Source organism: Stylophora pistillata, chromosome 3 (assembly GCF_964205215.1).
Source record: "Stylophora pistillata chromosome 3, jaStyPist1.2, whole genome shotgun sequence".
Classification (NCBI taxonomy): Eukaryota; Metazoa; Cnidaria; class Anthozoa; order Scleractinia; family Pocilloporidae; genus Stylophora; species Stylophora pistillata.
In genome coordinates this window covers 21758064-21767611 of record NC_142521.1, presented here as the reverse complement: position 1 = coordinate 21767611, position 9548 = coordinate 21758064, and the positions used below count along the sequence as shown (strand labels likewise).

At 43.2% G+C, this 9548-nt stretch overlaps 1 pseudogene; it reads right to left on the bottom strand.

Moving 5' to 3' along the window:
- Window positions 1-5494: 5494 nt before the first annotated feature.
- On the bottom strand, window positions 5495-6213 carry LOC148735041 (uncharacterized; annotated as a pseudogene).
- Window positions 6214-9548: the final 3335 nt, after the last annotated feature.

Sequence of the window (9548 nt, the reverse complement as noted above, 5' to 3'; positions counted from 1 at the left end):
ATTTATAAGCTCTACATTGCACTTTTAGCCAAAGTTGTTGAAAACTATCAGTAGACACTGAGGATAATCCATTCAATACAGATGCTTTTAGGCTGGCTTTAACATAGGTACACAACCCACCACCTGATTTAAGAGGCCCACGATCTTGCCTGAAGGCTTGATAGCCAGGGATCTCAATACTTTGATCGGTGACCCAAGTATCAAGCCATGTTTCGGAAATGGTAAAAATGTCAAATCCATTTTGAATAATGGCATCTTCAACAAGTTGAAAATGTTCCCTTGATTTTAAAGATCTAACATTGAGATGAACGATCTTCATGTTGGACTTTAGCTTCTTTGGTATTCCTATTGTTGAGGTGTTTATTACCTTGGCCGGGCCTTGCAAAGGATGGACGTCACCACTTCGAGATATCACAAGAGCACAGGGATTAAAAGAAGCTGTACAGTTAGCAGAATATGCGAGCCGTGATTTGAAGATTTGTTTTTGAAGGCAGGTTCCAATATGGCCGCTCGCACGATTCAGCACTTCCATAAAAGAAGGCTTGTAATCTCGCACGCAATAGGTAGAAATACGGCATAACTCAAAACCAGAGCTTATCTGAACATATCCAAATGGCTGAGGGAAACTCATCCCAAAGCTCAGCGATGGTAAGAGCGATTTGAAGATCTTTCTTTGAAGGCAGGTTCCAATATGGCCGCTCGTATGGCTCGGCATTTCCATGAAAGAAGGCTTGTAATCTCGCACACAATAGCCGGAGATACGGCGTAATCAAAATTAGAACTTATTTGAACGTATCCTAAGGGCTAAGAGAAACTCATCTCAAAGCTTAGCGATGTTAAGAGTAAAAATATTGGAAAAAACTTGGAGCGATTGATTCGATGTCTTATCTCCAGGGCGGTCAGCGAATCAAAAGATATCAATTTTGTTACTGATGGATGAGTGACATTGACTTTTACAAGTAATAAGATAGGTTACTTCTGTCATTGCCAAATGAAGAATGTAATTGTTTCTGAAGGTGTAGTCTGATCGTCCGGGTGAGGGTAGTCCTGAGAAGGACTGTTGTCGGTGGTAGTGACTGACGTTTCGACAACCTGTGCGGAAGTCATCATCAGAGTCAAGTGAATGATTGTTGTCAGTAGAATGTTCTTATTCCAGTTCGTGTGAAATGATCGGTTGGTTTTGCCATGATGTTATTGGCTGTAAGACTCAAGTGGCGTAAGTCGGTCGTGATTGGTGTGTTTCGATCTGTCGGTAAAGTTAGGTCGTTCTTTTTCGGTCGTTTGTGATGTTTATGTCGTGAATGAGTCGTTTGTATGGAGCGGGTAGTTGTTGACAACTGTTTGGGGGAGTCTGTTCTAAGTTAGTAGACCAGCTTTCCAGAGTCAGTCGTTGAAAATAGTCAGTGCTGTAGGTTAGGCATTGCGCAGAGTCCCAGTCAATGTTGTGGTTGGTAAGTCGAGGGTGTTCAGCAATGTGACTGCTGACATCACCTTTCCTCGTCGCCCGTCTGTGTTCAGTCAGTCTTGTTGTGAGGTTTCTGCCAGTCTCACCGATGTAGGAGGCTTGGCAGTCGGAACAATTGATCTTTATAAGATATAAGATATTTTTATTTAATAATTTCAGTGTCAGGTTTAAAGACCTTCAGGTCAATGGAAAACCTTTGTAATTGAGAATTTAAAGATCTTCAAGCTGAGAAAAAACTGTGAACATGTGATCTTTGATTATCACAATAACTATGTACACTTTCGTGCTTTAAAGTATGATGAAAACAGTGCATTGCAGTAATGATATGGAAAAGACAATTTATGGCCTCTAAAACTGTGTTTTTTAGTGATACTTAAATTAATTAACTTATTCCTCTCTAGAACAAAGTGACAGATGACCATCCATTCTTTTGTTATAACTTTAACTGTATTATACTGTCTGCTTTAGTGAAAAGTGACTTCACAGCAATTAATTTCAGCCTATTCATGTAGCCTTGTTCGTATCCATCTGCACAAGTCTCCAAAATCTATTTCACTCAGAAGGTTTGTACTTACTTTTGAAAAGGAGTGGTAACCCTCTCTGCCAAGTATGTGCACAAAAGCGTTGAGTCTATTTATTTTATTTATTTATTTGTTACGAATATTTAGACAGGGTAGCCCAGTTCAGCAAATAGCTGGTTTAAATGGGACCCTTTGAAACAAAATCCAGAAAACTAAATTAATATTTGCAACTACACAGAGATTATATATAACTATTAAGATGACGTAAATACAGCAGAGTGACAGTAACTCTCAAAAAAGAAACGACAACTTTGAGTTTAAATTTACAAGACATGTTTCGACATTCTCATGTCATCTTCAGTTGCAAATGAGCTTTTAACGGTTGTACATTTGAATTTATATTAAGGTACGTTACAAATTACGTGTCAGGGCTTACGTTACAATTTGAATATTAAATACGCGAAAAATGTAAATAGCGCGCGCTTGACTGGATCTAAAAAAAAATAAATAATAATAATAATAATGTAATAAAAGACCAAAGAACAACATAATTAAAAGGAAAGAGACAATTCTAGATGCTTCAATTGCTGATTAAGAATGGGTTTTACCCACTTAATATGCAATGCCTCTTTGATCTTAATTTGGTATTTTGAAGCGGCAGAATCTAAGATCGTGAAACATTCAGTATCACAAGAGTCAAGACAGGCCCTTGATGATTGCAGGTGCTTGTAGATATGCGAAGTTTTGTCCGACAAGAGGTGCTCACGAACTAGTGTACAAATGTGGCGAGTGGTCTCACCAATATAACTGACATTACAGCCAGCACACGAAAATTTATAAACGACACGCGAACGTAGACCTAGCGGTACTGAATCTATCACACTGAACATGTTTCTGAGTTTAAACGTACTGAAGACTAACTTAACATCTAAATCAGCTCTACAATAACGTTTGAGTAGTTGTTTTAACTTAGTCTGAGCGATGTTTGAAAATCGACCAACATAGGGAAGTTTATAATAGTGCGAAGAAGGTTTACCGGAGTTAGAAGAGGCGTTCTGCCCAGTAGAAGAAGGATTATTGTTCTTAGCTAGATACCTGTAAATGATCTTGTCTATGACCCAAGATGGAAAACAATTTTTCCGTAGCAAGAAAATAAGTTTCTTGACATCCAGATGAAAACCAACCCAGGAATTATTGATCTTATATACTCTTTCAATCAATGTTCTGACTAAACCTAATTTGTGAATCAAAGGGGCGAAGCTGAAATAATTAGTAAGAAGACCAGTAAAGGTCTTCTTGCGATATACACTAGTGACGATGGATGTATGACTGTTGTCTAACAGTATGTCTAGCAACGATAATTTATTATCAATTTCCTTTTCCATTGTGAAACGAATACTAGGGTGCCTGGCGTTGATATAAGAGACCTTACGCAACAGGATGGGTGGATGTGGACGGCGTCCTCAAACCGCGCGCGTACTGGGCTGAGCACTCGAGGTTTGACGTTGCCGTCCCATCGTAAACAAACCTTACGTAACACAACACGACATGATCAAGCCCTGAAACTAAAATGACCACGTTCAGGGAGGCAAGGGAGGCACTTTTACTTGCAAACGACCTTGATTTGATCGATTGTCGATGAGTACAGTAAGAACTGCAGTAGGGTGGGTTTTTGGCGACATTTTAGAATACTTTTCTTTTTTGGATTTTAAAAGAAATCTTAAAGTTGGACTTAGTGCCGTGGGGAAGATGTACATAGTTTGTGCTCTGTTGAGAAATGCCCACTCGTGTACATATGGGTCAACGACCTCTACTTTCTTTGGTGTTGACCCACCTTCATTAGAGCAGTACTTTAGTTAAGAAATAAGAAAGGAGATCGCACAGGGGGTATTCTTGTGATGCGTGATCAGCAGATTTCATATTCGCGTGGGACGTAACATGACCTCTGACTGTAGGATTTTAATTTTTTTTTTTGTGACTCGGGAAAATGAAATTTTGATGCCTGTGATCGGTGATTGGTTATTTTTCGGACTGTGAACCATGCAAAAGAACCCCCCATACTACCCTCAATTAAGGGTTCAAGCTTTTTAATAGACTGTATTAGAAATGAACTAAAAACATCGTGACATGTGATGTGGTTAGTATAATTCTCTGTTATACTAGCTTCTGTGTCAGGGCCTCAGCCAGACTTTTGTCAAAGACGAGCAAAAATTTAGTATTTGTCAACCAAAAAAAAGTTTGTAAAACATCAGACATATCGGATTTAAGAAATTTGAATGTTAGAAATTAAATAAACACCCTGCATGATTATGGCACGCCACGCCTACTCTGTAATGTTGGGGTGGGTATCCCTGAAGGGTGTACTCTGGGTACCATAAACCAGACCATGGTTGGCTACAATTTGTGACCCTAGTCTAGAATTCAAATTCCAGCCCTCTTCTTTCTAAGATGCGCTAGTCTCCTGGAATTAAATTTCTTTCATATTCGGTTGCTAGTAATTATGGTAAATCATACCCTATAGTAGACCAAAATTTCCTGAATTCTGTACCCTATTCCAGGCTTAACTGCTCAAAAACCCCACCCTTTACAGCCTACATACCTTATATATGCATGGGAGTGCCCCCACCTGAGTGGTTTAAAGATTTCAATTACAGATCAAGGGGCACATACACAGACACACTTACCCTACCTTATGGGTGACAACTTTTGAATAAGGGCTAAAATAATTTTTCAAACCCACCTTAATTGAAGGCCCAATGGGCTGCAAAATAATCTTGGACCCTAATCAAGTAAATGCATTTAGTAGCCTAATTTTCAGATTTAATTATTCCCACCTTAAAAATTGTAAGTACAGGGACTAAGCTGTGATTTTCAAGCTTTTAATATGACTGCAAGAATCATTAAATAAAACTATTTATTACACGACTCAGGCAGTCAGAGGGCCAATAACTAAAATCAACCAATCAAAATGCTCTATTGCCGGTCAATTTTCTCTCAGTATTGGACCGAATGGTCCCGAATGATACCGCAGTTGTGTCCGTTTGAACTTCAGTCATATAATGAATCTCTTATTAACCAAGCTTACTCGGGACCGTACTGGACGAATATCGTCCCACAGTCTTTTTTGTACAGATCTCGGTCCGAGATTCTCCCAGTACGGCCCTCGCGCTTGGTTAATAAGATATATATACATGATTATATAAAATTACTTGATTGCAACATTTATTCCTGAAAATTCTGTTCACACAGTTAGAATAATTTTTATAAATTTGCACTGCTGGCACATGTTTTAATAATAACACATGTCTAAAAAGTCCGCCAAACATAATATCTATAAAATACTTTAAATTCACAAAAATCACATTTCTCTTTTTGGATAAAAAGAGGCCTTTAGGTACCAAAAATAAAGGCTAAACAGATAAAAGTTAGAGGGACAAAAGTTCAAAGACAAGACATCAAAATATGTTACTGGAATAACACTTATGAAAATATGCGCTCAATTTTCTTTACCAAGTATACAAATGATTTAATTAGTAATTCTCTCAATTAGTGCCACCAGCATTTGATTTGCAGCTGCTGCTGCTGAATGTGTACTTGCATTTGTTGTTGCTGCTGTTGTTGTTGCTGCAGTTGCTGTTGCATAGCTTGAAACATCTGCATTTGTTGAGATAATTCTTTCTTCTTCACCTCCACCTCTTCTTTTCTGAATTCAAACTGCTTTTCAGCTTCGTCCCTCAAGTAAACAAAGGTTTCTGTTCCTGACCCTCTCCTCTCGGGGGTAACTTGACCATTATCAGTTGCCTTCCTTTTCAGTGTCTCTCCCAGCTTTTCCATCGACCGATATCTCATTTCCTCTGCCTTTTTCCTTTCATTCTCCTTATTTAGCTTGACCTGTTGTGAATTTTCTCCACCCTCACTGTCACTTTCTTCAAACATTTCAATGATTTGTTCCAATAGCTTATCTGTTTCTGTCAATTCGGGTGATATTTCACTTGCTTTTGCCTCTTCTGTCATCTTTTGCTTGTATTTCTTAGCCAGCAGTGAGTATCTGTCTCTAACAGCCCTTTTACTTCAGAGGCGATTCCGAAAGACTTTTTTTTCATTCAACCTTTTGTTAATCTCTTCCCACACTTTCCCTCTGTCTCTTGTTGGCGTTTTGAACCTGAAAGGCTCTGAGACAACTATTTCTTGCAACAGGAGTAAGTTACACTCCTGTTTCCACTCCATGTCGATCTGTTTTAGGTTATGAAAAATGAATAAGTGATTAATTAACTACATTGATAAATAATAAACAAATAAATATATATATATATACACTAGTTTACTCTAGTTTGAGCACTCTGGCCTGGCTTAGACGACACCGCAAATGTTGGGTTGTTTGGGGTGACCCTGTCGGTTCTCCTCCATCCTAGCATCAGCACTGCACTGATGAGGCCCAGAAGGCCGAAACAGTTCTGTCTGCAGTTAGTTATATATATATATATATAATTGAGAACGGGATGGTCAACTGTCAATCAATCAATCAATCAATCCTTTATTTAAACACGTGACACCTAGGAGTACAGAAGTTCTCGTTAAAACGTGTACGTGTATGTACAATTAGAAATAACAATATTAATAACGATATTTACAATCACTACCACTAAGCCATGTGGGCTTTAAGAGAACGCTTGAATGAAACAATATCTTGAGATTCTCTGAGTCTAGGGGGTAGCGCATTCCAAAGTTTACTAGCTAAAAATGAAAAAGACCGATGTAAAAACTCAAGATTAAAAGGAGGTAAATCTAGCCTTGTACTGAGCCCACGTAAACTATACGGTACATTTCTAAAATGAAAAAAATCACTTATATAAGGAGCCCCCTTATCATACAAGCTTGTTGGCGTCCTTCTGTCTCGGGAGACAATGGAGTTGCGCCCATGGTCAGTCTGTGGTGGAGCTGCAGCGCTGGCTGTGGCTGTAGAGACCGATCCTCGAGCGGCAGATCCTGCTGCAGTTGCTGCATGCGAAGATGTTGTCGTCCAAGGGGGATTGGTTGGCCTCTGCTATCTGGCGCCTGCGAGCTCTCTTGTCTTCCCACTGCTCCTCTCTTTTCTGCTCTGCTGTCTTGATGGCTGACATGGTGGTGGATCGCCAGCCACTGCGGTCCGCTGTCAGTGCTTCGAAGCCTGCTGGCGCAATGCCACCCGCCTTCAGGTCACGCTTGAGCACATCCTTGTAGCGGAGCAAACATCGTCCAGTGGGTCTGGACCTAGTGGCAAGCTCACCGTACAGAATGTCTTTCGGTAGCCTGCCATCTTGCATGCGGGTGACATGACCGAGCCATCGCAGGCATCTCTTGGTTAGCAGGGCGTGCATGCTCACAGTTCCTGCCCTTGCCAAGACTTCGGTGTTTGGGATGCGATCCTGCCAGGTGATACCGAGGATTCTCCTGAGGCAACGCAGGTGGAAAGCATTGAGCCTGCGTTCTTGCCGGGTGTAGGGAGTCCAACTCTCGCTGCCGTACAGCAGTGTGCACAGCACACACGCCTGGTACACTTGCGTCTTGGTCTTGATGGTGAGCATAGTGTTCTCCCACACTCTCTTGGTCAGGCTGGCCATAGCTGTTGAGGCCTTGCCGATCCTCCTGTTCAGCTCGGTGTCCAGGCTGAGGTTGCTGGAGATGGTGGACCCAAGATAGGTAAAGTCCTCCACCACATCAAGGGTACAGTCACCTATGGAGATGCTGGGAGCAGTGCTGACGTCTTGGCCCAGGATGTTGGTCTTTTTTATGCTGATTGTGAGGCCAAACTGTGAACAGGCATGGGCAAAGCAGTTGATGAGCTCCTGGAGGGCAGTTTCGGTGTGAGCTGTGATGGCGGCATCATCAGCGAAGAGCATCTCCCGGATGAGGACTTTGCGCACCTTTGTCTTGGCTCGAAGGCGTGCCAGGTTGAACAGGCTACCGTCGCTCCTGGTGTGCAGGTAGATGCCCTCTTCGGATTGGCTGAAGGCGTAGCGCAGCAGCAGGGAGAACAGGATGCCAAAAAGTGTCGGCGCAAGGACACACCCTTGTTTGACGCCGCTCTTGATGGGGAAGGGGTCCGAGGAGGAGCCATCGTACTGGACAGTACCTTTCATTTCCTTGTGGAAGGAGGTGATCAACCTCAGGAGCTTGGGGGGGCATCCAATCCTTTGCAGGAGTGTGAACAAACCTGATCTGCTGACCAGGTCGAACGCTTTGGTCAGGTCTATGAAAGCGATGTACAGGGGGCGTCTCTGCTCACGGCATTTCTCTTGTAGCTGCCTCAAAGAGAAGATCATGTCGATCGTGGACCTTTCGGCTCGAAATCCGCACTGTGATTCTGGGTACACACGCTCTGCCAGTGACTGCAGTCTGTTCAACACGACGCGGGCAAAGGTCTTGCCGACGATGCTGAGGAGGGATATTCCGCGATAGTTATTGCAATCGCTGCGATCACCTTTGTTTTTGTAGAGCGTGATGATGTTGGCGTCACGCATGTCCTGAGGCACACTTCCTTCCTCCCAGCATTGTAGCAGAAGTTCGTGGAGATGTTCGAGAAGACTGGTCTCTTTGCCTGCTTTTATGACCTCTGGCGGAATGCCATCGTTGCCTGGGGCTTTGCCGCTGGCTAGGGAGTCTATGGCCTTACTGAGCTCCTCGATAGTGGGTGGGTCATCAAGCTCTTCCATGACTGGCAGGGGGCTCGTGTTCTCCACTGCTATGTCAGTCACGACGGTCTCTCTGGAGTACAGCTCCTGGTAATGTTCCGCCCATCTCGCCATTTGCTTTGCACGGTCTGTGATGAATTCGCCAGTGGATGACTTGAGAGGGGCAGTCTTGATTGCGCATGGGCCGAAGGCTTTCTTCGTTCCCTCATACATGGCTCGAATGTTGCCGCAGTCAGCCGATGTCTGGATGCCTTGACATAGGTTCTGCCAGTAGTTGTTGGCGCACTGTCTAGCAATCTTTTGGGCTTCACTTCTGGCTCGTCTGAGGGCAGTCAGGGTCTTTTCACAGGGGTCTTTCTTGTAGTTCAGTAGGGCAGTTCTCTTGGATGAGATGGCTGGCTCAAGTTCCTCGATTCCGGCTTCGAACCAGTCGGGGTTTTTGCGCTCTCTCTTTCCAAAAGTGTCCACTGCAGATTTGTATGTAGCGTCACGAATGTGGTTCCATCTATCCTCAGCGCAGCTAGTTGGACAGTCGCTGAGGGCCTCTTGGATGGCATCTGCGAAACGTTCGTGTAGTTCAGGCACAGAGGTCACGGCTGTATTGATGCAGGGACGTCCTATGTGCTTTGAGTGGTGGATTCGCTTGGGTTGGAGACGCACTTTGCTGGCGACCATAGAGTGGTCGGTGTCGCAGTCAGCGCTGTGGTAGCTACAGGTGGACAGGACACTGTTCAGCAGGGGTCTGCGGGTGATCACGAGATCCAGCTGGTGCCAGTGACGGGATCTGGGGTGCCGCCAAGACACTCTGTGGTGCGGTTTCGTGGTGAAGAACGTGTTTGTGATGCAGAGGTCATGGAAGGAGCATAGCTCAAGGAAACGCTGCCCGTTCTC